This window comes from Manis pentadactyla, chromosome 4 (genome assembly GCF_030020395.1).
Source record: "Manis pentadactyla isolate mManPen7 chromosome 4, mManPen7.hap1, whole genome shotgun sequence".
NCBI classification, from domain to species: Eukaryota; Metazoa; Chordata; class Mammalia; order Pholidota; family Manidae; genus Manis; species Manis pentadactyla.
Window position 1 is genome coordinate 171361484 of NC_080022.1, and position 12826 is coordinate 171374309.

General features: G+C 43.8%; 1 protein-coding gene across 1 annotated transcript in view; it reads right to left on the bottom strand.

Moving 5' to 3' along the window:
* LOC130683269 (serine/threonine-protein kinase TAO1-like) overlaps window positions 1-12826 on the bottom strand; it is a 92831-nt gene that overhangs the window by 8233 nt on the left and 71772 nt on the right. The gene's annotated exons all lie outside the window — the stretch shown is intronic.

The window sequence follows — 12826 nt, forward strand, 5'->3', positions numbered from 1 at the left end:
AAAATGTGATCTATTACTGAAGGGCAATATATGGACTTGACATCCATTTCAGGATCTACAGACTAATATAATACAGGAAAAATGAGAGTCTAAAAGGATATATAAAGGCACACATATGGAAAACAAACAAAAAAAGGTATATTTATCATTTTCACCCTACTACTGCTTCTCATGTGCCAGGCACTGAACTAAATATGTGTATTTCTCATTTAATTCTCACAACAGCCCTCAGAGGTGTATGAACAATAACCAGCATTAGATGAGCAAAAAAGGCATTAGAAACTTTCCCAAGGGCACAGGGCCAGAAAGTGGGAGAGTAGTACTCAGTCCCAGGCCTGTTTGGACATCGTCTTTCACACTCTTATCTATTACAGTAAACTTAGAGCAGGAAACACAGCGGGGAATAAACCCAAACTGCAAATGATCCTTAAGGAGGACCCTTACTTTGGAATATATTGACTGGATTTCTAGAAAACAGATTTACATTCCAAGACTTTATGTCAAAGGGAGCTGGCATTCCCTTAGCACCCTCAGCAACTAGGGATTTGTTATAGGAAAAGGTGAAACTAGTCTAAATCACAAATATCCCCAGTGTTTGAGTGGGATAAAAAAAAAAAAGAACTGTACATATTAATTTTTTAAGTGTTCGAATGGAATAGTGTTCCGCCGCATGAGTTACACGTTTCCACGGAAGTCTTTACAAAGGAAGCAGCGCCATCATTTTCCCTAAGAAACCATTAATTTTGGTAGTAGATGAACCCTCAGGAACAGTGGCTCAGCAAAGCGGTAGCCTACTCAAGGCCATTAACAGTATTAAAAGGCTGTCATTCCACAGAGAAGGGCTGCTTCCAGTGTCTTAAAGCAAAGAGTGAATAGGATGGGGCCATGCTTGGGATGAGAATGTCTTCCAAAGATGCGCTGCCTGAAACTTAGCTTTAAGAACCGTTGACAGGGGGCACAACTGGGGTACACTGCGAGGTAAGTTCCAAGAGACCAGATCCAGCCGACAAGATCCTTTAGGGACCACGCAGGCGCGGGGGGCGCGGCGGCCTCGCGACGGGAGAGGCTGGGCCTGCGCCCCTCGCAGCAGGGGGTCCCCCTCCGGGCGGACACCGCAGCCTGGGCGCTGCGGCTTCCACTCCTCCTGCCCGCAGCCCTCGACCCGCTTCCCCCTGAGAAGGAACTCACTGTTCTGAGCGCTACCCAAAAGGCGCCCTGCACCCCCAGTAGGCCCAGCGCTCAGGGAGGAAGGAGCCTCGGCTCCCTCTGACCCCACACCCGAGGGTCCCACACTCCCAAACCCGGCGCACGGAAATAGGAAATTTCCCCGCCTCCCCGGCTTGGTCCGAGCCTCTCTAGGAAACGGTGCAGGCTCGCTCTCGTTGATCTTAACCCGCAGGGTCCTGGACCAGAAGGAGCGCGCTGGTGGATCGCCGTGCCTTGTGCCCTCTGGTGTTGGCGCGCGGTGATTCTCATTCCTCACCCAGAATCCTTACAGTAGGGGCCCGACTGGAGCTTGTACTTTCCCTTGCCATCAGAGCATCATCGAATATATCATCACCATTAGAATAAAAATGAATTATTTCCTAAGCGCCTGTTGTTTCTGTTCCCACCGCTGTGAACCGAGACACACACACACACACACACACACACCCCAATCTGTGAAACAGGCATCCTTCCATATATAAAGCAATTAGTTTACAAGACACCCGTATTAATAACACCCGGAGAAGCAAACTCTCCTCTTTCATTACAGAAAAAATAGAAGCCAATCCTTTCATCTCCCCCATATCAAATATACAAATCTTAAGACTGCAGCCCCGCCACCCTCTTTCTTCCCTTCTGTTCAACAGAGGATTGGTCCTTCCTATTTAAAACAAGCCCTTCTCTGGTATTCACTTTCCTTCCCACCTTCTTGGAATTATTACACTATCAACTAACTGCACAATTCTCTCACACCCACCTCAAAATAGTCCTTCAGCTTTTCTTTTTTTTTAATCTCACAAGGTTTCCATTTTATCTCTTCCCACCTACCTTTTAATCCATGTCTCCTGCAGCAAAAACAATAAATCACCAGGATCACCAATGACCTCTGTGTAGTTAGTGCAGTCGGTATTTTTCAGTTCCCTAGTCCTTTTCCAGGAGTTTTGACACTGCTGAGAACTCCTTTCTTCTAGAAACACTCTTTTGAGGTGACACCACACTCTTCATTCCCCTCTAATATCTCTAGTCAGTCCTGTTAGTTTCTTACAAGCTTGATCTTCGCTAAATATTGAGGTTCCTCAAGGCCATTCTAGACCCTCTCTATCCTGGAATGTTCTCTAGGCAACCTCTTTCATTCCCACATTTTAAAATAACAGCTACACAGACAACTTGCAAGTGTGTATCTTCAGCCCAGGCTACCTATCCAAGTTCTTCACCATATAACCAATGGCCTACTTGACATCTCATATCAAAGGTCTCAATAACACCTCAAAAACAAAATGTCAAAATTCAAAATCTACTCTTACTTCTCCCAAATATACATTAAACACAAAATAAAACAAACCTGTTTCTCTTCCAATATTCTCTCTCAACCATCCACCCAGTTATACAAGTCTCTCCTTTTTCCTTACCTCCTGCATACAATCCATAGCTAAGCTTCATTTATCGTGTACTCGTACACAATTCTCAAATCCAGGCCCTTCTCCCAACCACCAGGGCCATCCTGAATTCAAGCAACTATTACCCCTCACCTGAAGGATTTCTGTAGCATCCTAACAATCCTACAGCTGTCCATCTTTGCCCCTTCTCGTCCAGTCTCCTCAATGAATCCAGAGTGTTCTTTTCAAAAGATAATGTGATTCTGTCAGCTCCCTTTACCAAGTTAAAGCCCATTCATCCTTCAGACTTCAGCTCAGACATCACTTCTTCATGTATGTCTCCTCTCCTTGAACCTGCATAACCTTGTGTAACTGCCTCAAACAATAGAGTGTGGAGGAAGGGAAGAAATATAACTTATTCTTCTGCCTGCTCTTAGAACCAGCCACCGGGCTGCAAGGAAGCCCAGGCACTCGCAGAAGCCACGTGAGGCTATATGGCTTGCGTGAGAAAGGCTTCAGAGGACTTCAGACCCCAACCATCATCACACTGCAATCACATGGAATCCGGAGTGAGAACCACCTAGCAGAGTCAGTCTACCCCCAGAACTATGAGATAAAAATGCTAAAATGATTATTTTATGTTCCAGGCTACTAGGTTTTGGAATGAATTTGTTATACAACCACAGACATATTTAGTACATTGATGTGTGGTGCTGCCTTAACAGAAACCTAAAGAAAGTGTGGTATTGCCTATGGGAACAGGTGGCAGGCAGGAAAGGGAAATTCCTCGAGTAGTGTTAGTGGAAGACTAAGGACCTTAAGGAGCTTGTGAGTGACACCATTCTGTAAAGGTGTAGAAGGTGATCATTTCATGCTTGTAAGCTATACCAACTACTCAACTCTGCCATAATTGCACAAAAGCAGCCATCTGCAAAACTAGCAAATAGGGACTGGCGTGTTGCAATAATACTCTATTCACAAAAAATTGGGCAGCAAGCCCACCAGGAGTATTTTGCTGACCCTTGTTCTAGCTAATGAGGTTTCAAGATAGAATAATAAAAGTGCCACACTGCTTCTTCTCACTGCCTAAGATTAAATGCAAGAGAAGAGAGACAAGCTAAAACAGCAACCCTTGAATATATGAGCTAGAACCTGCTCCTTTGAAAACAAATTTTTTTCTCTCATCCCAGCCTCTCCAGATAGAAAACAATGTTAAAATTAAGAAATGGGAAAAGATAAAATATCAGGCACTTCTAGGAAATTTTGGTTTAAATAAGGGTCAGCAAATTACCAAAGTCCTTTTACAGGTCCTAAGGGTGTGTCTTGATGAATTTCTATGTTAAACAATGGGCAACTAAAAACTCCAAAGGACCTTGTCCCACAACAACCACACAAAGAGGCCAAGGCAGAGAAGGGTTATAACATGAAGATGTGTGGGCGTCACTTTTATCTAATAGAGTGTCAAGATTTCTGAAAGTATTGTATCAGCTGGGACTGAGAGAGACAGACACTACAACATGATAAGAGGTCTTTGGAGTCCCCAGATTTTATTGGCAGGAAACAGGTGTTGAAAGCACTTAGTCACAAACATGGGTCACTGTTGAAGAAAACCAGAATGTGTCATCTCAAAATATGCCTCTGGAACATAAAAATTATTTTAACCTGAAAGTAATTAAGAAGCAACAAATGAAGGAAAGCTCTCTCTATCCTCTTGCTTCCCTGCCTAAAAGCAGGATATAATTTCTCCTTAACTGGAGATGATTCTAGACGATTCCTATCAATACGACAGGAACCTGCAAACAAATATCACTACACAAGTTTCTTCCCATATATTTATTTTCCATGGTTTGCTGCCTTTGGTAAACCTAAAACTGCTTTATTTTGTCTTCACATTTCTCTACAGATTTATTGTTCTTTGTCAAAGATGCAATATAAACCAGACTTCTAAGACACCTCTTTGAGTTACTCTTTCCCCGAGTCTCTGGCATATAAAACTGAGTTATACATGTTAATAATCTTGTTTGTTTTTCTTTTGTCAGTCTGTTGTTTGTTACAGAGGCCCCAGCTGAGAACTTCAAAAGGCAGAAGGCAAAGAATTTTTTTCCTTTCCTACACTAGCAAAAGGCTACCTAAATTTCCAGACCTTTCTGTTCAGCCTTGTTTTGAGCCACCATGCTCTTCCCATTGGATGCCAAGCTGTTTCGCTTCTCTGAACACAGCTTGTTCTTTCCTATGCCTGTGCCTTTAGTTTCTCCTACAGTGTCATAGCTTCAGGTACCCCTACCCTTCTCCCTCTCCCCTACCTTCCCTCTGTCTGTATAGAATTCACCCACTCCTCATTTCAGCTTAAGTATTATTATCTCCCTGGTTTAGTCTCCTGTGACTCTCCCAGGAAGACTTAGACTGTTTTCCTCCCCAACTTGCACCACGCTCATCATACTGTATTCTACACCCCCATAGGCCCTGACCGATTAAGAAATGGATACGGATATTAGATAAGGCTCAAAATCACCAGCTTGTCACAGGTAAAGCTGGAGTGGAGAGCTGGCTTTGGGTCCAGGGCTTCCTATGCCTTCTCATGCATTAGACAGGCTTTGCTCTCCTGGTTGCAGGGCAGAAAAAATTTGCCCCAGAAATTCTAATGACCACATTCACAAGAAGCAGAGAGCAGCTGACAAATGTTCTATGGCCAAGAAGACGTTACAGAGCCCAAGGGGGGCTGAACTACATTCACACATGCGTTCAGCATTGTCTACCCCATCTCACCTACCAAATAAGTTGCTTTTCTTCACCCCATAAATGAGTAAGGGGTAAGGACTGAGGCAGAGGGGTGAAGGATAGAAAGTGCCTTCCACTAGTTACATAAAAATAGAAGTTCTTATTTTATGGGGTTTCAGGAACATGAGGAGCAGGAAAGAATGGCTTTCCTTTACATCTAAAAGCTTCCTGAGGATGGCATTCAATAAACATCTTTGACTGGACTAGAAAATGAAGACATGAGTGAATTTGCTCACCATATTGTCTTATATTATAGTAGCTACGTAGACATGTAATCCAGGTTAGCAAGAGAATTCTCTGAACACAGGAACCTCATCTTATTCTTACAGCCCAAGTACATAGAACACAGCAGGAAACAATGTGCAAGTCCTGGGAGAGGAAATCCCAGGGCAAAATACCTCTGAAACTGAAATAGGTCAAAGGGAGAAATAAAGTTTAAAATCTGCTTATTGCCTTCAAACTGCAGTCTGGGGCCATCTCTCTTTCTTGCTCAGGCAGAAGCAAAACCAGTCCTCCCCCTCACCTCTGAGGTTCAGATAAACCCTCCAGTTGCCCAGGTAATTACCCATGGATATGGAGATGAACCACTCTCCTCCCCTGAGGAATGCCTATTGATATGCAGATGCACTAAAGCCAGGTCACATCTTCTGGAAATATTACAATTTTACTTACACAGTGAATATTGCATAGTTAAATAAACTCCTAGGATAAAAGATCTAGTATGCTTTGGGGACATATTCAATTGTGCAGCTTGGAAAATTTACCAAATACTATTATTTTTCCTTTTAATTCCTTGTCTCCTTTGTTCTTTCACTCACTTATTCAAAAACATTTAGTGTCACCTGCTGTTGACTTCCTGAACAGGTCAACCTGAACAGGAGTTTGGATGGTGTGGGTAAAATTGCAATATTTCCAGAATCTCTTGCCTGGCCTTAGTGCATCTCCATATCAATAACGTTTCCAAGGGGTGGAGAGAAGTAGCCATCTTCATATCAATGGTAACTACAAGGGTCAGCAGAGAGCATCTCTGGACCAGGGAGATTGGGTGGGCCCCCAGGCCCCCTCTCTGGCAGCCAGGCAGCCAGTCGGGAGAGACACAGGAAAGCAGAAGTGGACAGACGACTGCTTGTAAGCAATAAATGCGTTTCTCCCACTTTATTTCTCCTTTTGACTGATTTTGGTTTCACGGGTATGTTGCCCGGAATTTTCCCCCTGAGTTACAGATAGATCGGCCTGGCCCCTGGCTAGCTGATACAGGGTACTGGTAGACTGGGCTTCTGCCTTTCTCCAGCCATGACTGCTTCCAGACATCAGTGTCAATGAGAATAACAGCAGAAACTGTCTGCATGTGGGATCCTCCGAGAGTGTTTTTAGCTTCACATTACAGAAGACCTGACATACATGCTTTAAACCATAAGGACTTACTATTGACTTAAGAAATGTCTAAGGCAAGCAGTCCTGGGACGGTGGACTGAGCAGCCCAGGAATTCTGGGTCTCAGAGATAGTGGGTCTCTGAACCGACCTACCCCAACAATAGTACTTGCTATGGACTGAATTGTGTGCACCCCTGCTCCCCCCTACTCCCCTTCCTGTTCATATGTTAAAGCCCTATCTCCAATGTGGTGGAATTTAGAGGTAAGGCCCTTGGAAAATAATGAGGTTTAGAGGAAGTCATGAAGGTGTGGCTCCATGATGGGATTAGTGCCCTTAATAGGAAGAGCCACAGAGGACTTTGCTCGCTTGCTCACTCCCTCTCTTTCTCTCCCATGTGGTGACTCAAGTCAGAAGGCAGCTGTCTGCAAGCCAGGAAGAGAGCTTCTCACCAGAAGCCAGCAGTGCTGTCACCCTCATTTCAGACATGCAGACTCCAGAACTGTGAGAAAATTAATTTCTGTTGTTTAAGCCACCCACAAGTCCATAGTATTTTGATATGGTATTTTGCTACTCAAGTTTACTAATAGAGTTCTGGTCTGATGACATGATCAGAACACCTTGCACTTGGTTGCCCGTTGTCAGGTTTTATCCTTTGCAGGGATGTGATTAAAGTGGCAGGAATCCTCCAAGCCTCAGGAATGTGGGCACAGTGATGCCCATCTCCCAGAACTCTGAGGATTATTTTGAACACTTTGAGTGGTGGGCTTTCTGGTGCTTTCAGCAGATCTCTGGCTCCTTTTCTTCATCATACCCCTGCCAATTCTCCCTGCATTATTTGGCCTGGGACTACACACAAACAATTGTTACTAAAACAGTCGCTGCTCCAAATTCCTGTTTGACTGACTCGGCACCTCCAGGGTGGAGTCAGAGTAGAGACTTGGCTTAGGGAGGGCATATAGGCTGGCTCAGGGCAGCAAAGATATCAGAAACCCAAGAACCATAGATGCCCCAGTGCAAAGGATCACCTGTATCAAAATTGATACCAAGGAGATTGCACCATCATTTTTGAAGGTGGCCAGGGGAAGCAGGTGTAGAGGTTGGGAGGGGGAATAAATGTCCAGGATCATTTGATTCTGGGACTACAGCAAGTCAAAGAGATCAGCAAAGCAGAATCTAGATTGTGCCCATCTCATACCAGCTTGGATGGCTCTTTTTTTGTCATATTAGATGCTCAAGATTCTAAACTGTGTCACAGGTGGCTCCAGAGACAGCCGTTTGGTGAGACTGCCGCAAAAGGTAAATTATGCTTCTCAGCAACCCAACCTTCTATAAACTCAAACACTCTTTAGGCAAACATAAAGTGATATTTGTACCAATTAGACTGAACAAGTATGAACCTGGATGTAACGGGATTATGAGCACTGATACTCTCAATGTGAACCATTTGGAATTAACTATTGAAGGAGGGAAATAGACACTATTGTCCTGGGTGCCAGGTACCACTTTCCAGAATCTTAAGGGTCATGCCTCCTCCTTGGCCACATATTTTCTTTAAGATTAGTTGTCTTCATATCTGCTCATCTTGGCACCCACCCTAGTAAATCAATCTTCCTCCAGAAGACTAAAGATCAAGATTAGGCAGGCCTCACTCCTGACTATGGAGAAGTCCAGTTCTCAGGGCCAGTTCTAGCTCTTGCAGCCACAGAGCTGTAGAAACCTACCAAACTGGACTCAAATTATGCAGGAACCTGTAAGACAAGACACCATTTGGAAATTTGAGTCCATGTTACAAAGCATGGCCCAAGGGCTCGATTCCTTTCTAAATATACCAAATGCTGGGAAGCAGAGTAGTTACCGGTCAAAACTGTGAAAACAGCAAAATTTCTCCAAGACAATTTCACCTGCTTTCTCTTACCAACCTCCTACCTCCAACTGTGCCCCTGCCCTCTAGTTTCAAATTGATCTACCATTAGTGGGCACCTACCAAGTGTTCCCTCATTCAGCGCCTGCATTTTATCCTTTGTCTCTTAACCTGTCCCTGTAGATATTGGTATTCTCAAGGGCCAGGTTGAACTGCATCTGTGGAATCATAGGCCCGGAGTTGGAAGCAGGGAAGTAGGTGAAGAAGAAGAGTATCTGGGGAGTGCCTTCCTGGGCCCAGACACTGTCAAATATATTCACCTCATCCCCACAAACCCCTGTATGATCTAGGGCTTAGTATTCTAATCTCACATTTTGAGGACACAAAGAATTTGAGGATAATTACAAAGCCTCTAGGAGGTAGAGGGATTGAAGGCCCTCAATGAGATCTTGTCATGCCCTGTAGCTCTCTTTTGAATTCATGAACCCATTCCTTCTCCTGTATTTCCTACTGCAGTGGATGCCAGCCCAGGGGACAAGTTACCCAAGTCACATCCTGGACACCATCTTTGACTATTCCCTTACCCCATAACCGACCAGTCACCAAATTTTGACCCACCTCCTAAATAAGTCTCGAATATGTCCATTACGCCTCACTCCCACTGTCACTCTCCTAGGTTAGTCCATGAGCATTTCTCATTTAGGTGGATCTCTGTCTCCAGGTTGGATCAAGAGGTATGTGTCTGTGTGAAGATGAAGAGCTGCAGAAATATACTGATATTTTAATTGCCTTTTAACAATATTCAATTAAATTATAACATATATGGAATATCCATATGACTGTGCTTGGTATTAATATGGACTAGTATTAATAAGGAAATTACATGCAAAATACTTCCTGGTTAATAACCTGTTCCATATCATAATGGCAGCTTGGCTGCAGAGTCATACTTTACTTCTATCTAGAACACATCTTTAGTTCCCCAAGACTCCTCTTCACTCTAAATTTCTCATTAAATATTTTTTAGTTTAGATCTCAACACAAAATGTTATTGATTTTTATGATATTCAGTTGTCAAAAAAGGTATTCAATCTAGGTAGGCAATTGTATAAATAATATTTTTAAGTCTATCGGCCTGAGTTTAACAGTATATTGCTTTCGGGCAAGCAAACTCTGAAAGAGAGATGATATTATCAGCTTTACCTAATGGGACAAGTAATGCATTGGATTTCCACTGAAGTCAGTAAAGGAAGCACTTTTCTCAGAGAACCATCACACCTGTCATCAGAAAATGATGGCCAAAATTGGCAGGCAGGCAGGGATTTGTAACTATTTAAAGTAGATGTGGAAATTAATGAATCTGTAGAACAGCCTTAGCAAATGAACAAAAATATCAAGGAAGAGGAATGCTAAATGCCCTGCAAAATACAGGGCAGCAATTCTGCAGACTAAAAAATTGTCCTGCCCCAAATGCAAACAGCGTTTTCTGGAGAAACACCGATCTGGTCCCAACTCTTCATCTTACAGATGACCCCATTAGATTTGCCTTTCAGGGAAGATGCCATATACTCAACTTTGTTCTGCCAGGAACTATGACAGCGTCTGGCACTCAAAAGAAGCTTAGTAATTGTGAGGTGTGATATCTTTAAAACAATTCATGTGCTTAGGCATTTTACTTTTGCCTCAGTTCACAAGAGCCAGTCATCTCCTTGGGGGGATATCAAGACTCCTTACTGAAGGACTGCAAAGTGACAGACTAGGGTGATATTTAGCTTTTGTCATTCAAAAATAAGGTTTTGGGAGGGGGCGGAAGATGGCGGCGTGAGTAGAGCAGCGGAAATCTCCTCCCAAAACAGCATATATCTATGAAAATATAACAAAGACAACCCTTCCTAGAATAAAGACCAGAGGACACAGGACAATATCCAGACCACATCCGCACCTGAGAGAACCCAGTGTCTCGCGAAGGGGGTAAGATACAAGCCCCGGCCCCGCGGGAGCCGAGCGCCCCTCCCCCCAGCTCCCGGCGGGAGAAGAGCAGGCAGAGCGGGAGGGAGACGGAGCCCAGGGCTGCCGAACACCCAGCCCCAGCCATCCGGGACAGAGTGCAGGGCCCTCGATACTGGGAAAACAAGGCAGCAAGAACAGTGAGCAGGCACTGGAGGCTGGGCGACAGAGGACATAAGAAAAGCGCGCGACCATTTTTTTTTTTTTTTTTGCTTTTTTGCTGCTTTGTTTGGCGAGCGCTTTTTGGAAGTCTTAAAGGGACAGGGACCCCAATATTAGGGAAACAGGGCAGAAAGACCGGTGAGCAGAGGCCTGAGGCTGGCACCGGAGAATAAAGAAAAACGAACGACCACCTTTTTTTTTTTTTTTAATTAAAAAAAATTTTTTTTTTTTTTTAATTAAAAAAATTTTTTTTTCTTGTTTTTTTTGTGGTCGTTGTTTTGTTTTGGCGGGTGCTTTTTGGAAGTCTTAAAGGGGCAGGGCGGGCCACTTAATCCAGAGGTAGGGAATCCGGGATCTCTGGGCACCCTAACCCCTGGGCTGCAGGGAGCAGGCAGGCCCCTTACGGAGATAAATAGCCTCCCAGCAGCTCCTGCTCCAACGCGACTCCACCATTTTGGAGTAGCTGCCCGAGCCAGGCCACGCCCACAGCAACAGCGGAGATTAACTCCATAGCAGCCGGGCAGGAAGCAGAAACCCTGTCTGCGCGCAGCTGCGCAGCACAAGCCACTAGAGGCTGCTGTTCTCCCAGGAGAGGAGGGCCACAAACCAACAAGAAAGGAAGTCCTTCCAGCCGTCACTCGTCCCAGTTCTGCAGACTATTCCTATCACCATGAAAAGGCAAAGCTACAGGCAGACAAAGATCACAGAGACAACACCAGAGAAGGAGACAGACCTAACCAGTCTTCCTGACAAAGAATTCAAAATAAGAATCATAAACATGCTGACAGAGATGCAGAGAAATACGCAAGAAAAATGGGATGAAGTCCGGAAAGAGATCACAGATGCCAGAAAGGAGATCGCAGAAATGAAACAAACTCTGGAAGGGTTTATAAGCAGAATGGATAGAATGCAAGAGGCCATTGATGGAATTGAAATCAGAGAACAGGAACGCATAGAAGCTGACATAGAGAGAGACAAAAGGATCTCCAGGAATGAAACAATATTAAGAGAACTGTGTGACCAATCTAAAAGGAGCAATATCCGTATTATAGGGGTCCCAGAAGAAGAAGAGAGAGGCAAAGAAATGGAAAGTATCTTAGAAGAAATAATTGCTGAAAACTTCCCCACACTGGGGGAGGAAGTAATCCAACAGACCACGGAAATACACAGAACCCCCAACAGAAAGGATCCAAGAAGGGCAACACCAAGACACATAATAATTAAAATGGCAAAGATCAAGGACAAGGAAAGAGTGTTAAAGGCAGCTAGAGAGAAAAAGGTCACCTATAAAGGGAAACCCATCAGGCTAACGTCAGATTTCTCAACAGAAACCCTACAGGCCAGAAGAGAATGGCATGATATATTCAATACAATGAAACAGAAGGGCCTTGAACCAAGGATACTGTATCCAGCACGACTATCATTCAAATATGACGGTGGGATTAAACAATTCCCAGACAAACAAAAGCTGAGGGAATTTGCTTTCCACAAACCACCTCTACAGAACATCTTACAGGGACTGCTCTAGATGGGAGCACTCCTAGAAAGAGCACAGCACAAAACACCCAACATATGAAGAATCGAGGAGGAGGAACAAGAAGGGAGAGAAGAAAAGAATCTCCAGACAGTGTATATAACAGCTCAATAAGCGACCTAAGTTAGGCAGTAAGATACTAAAGAGGCTAACCTTGAACCTTTGGTAACCACGAATTTAAAGCCTGCAATGGCAATAAGTACATATCTTTCAATAGTCACCCTAAATGTTAATGGGTTGAATGCACCAATCAAAAGACACAGAGTAACAGAATGGATAAAAAAGTAAGACCCATCTATATGCTGCTTACAAGAAACTCACCTCAAACCCAAAGACATGTACAGACTAAAAGTCAAGGGATGGAAAAACATATTTCAAGCAAACAACAGTGAGAAGAAAGCAGGGGTTGCAGTACTAATATCAGACAAAATAGACTTCAAAACAAAGAAAGTAACAAGAGATAAAGAAGGACACTACATAATGATAAAGGGCTCAGTCAAACAAGAGGATATAACCATTCTAAATAT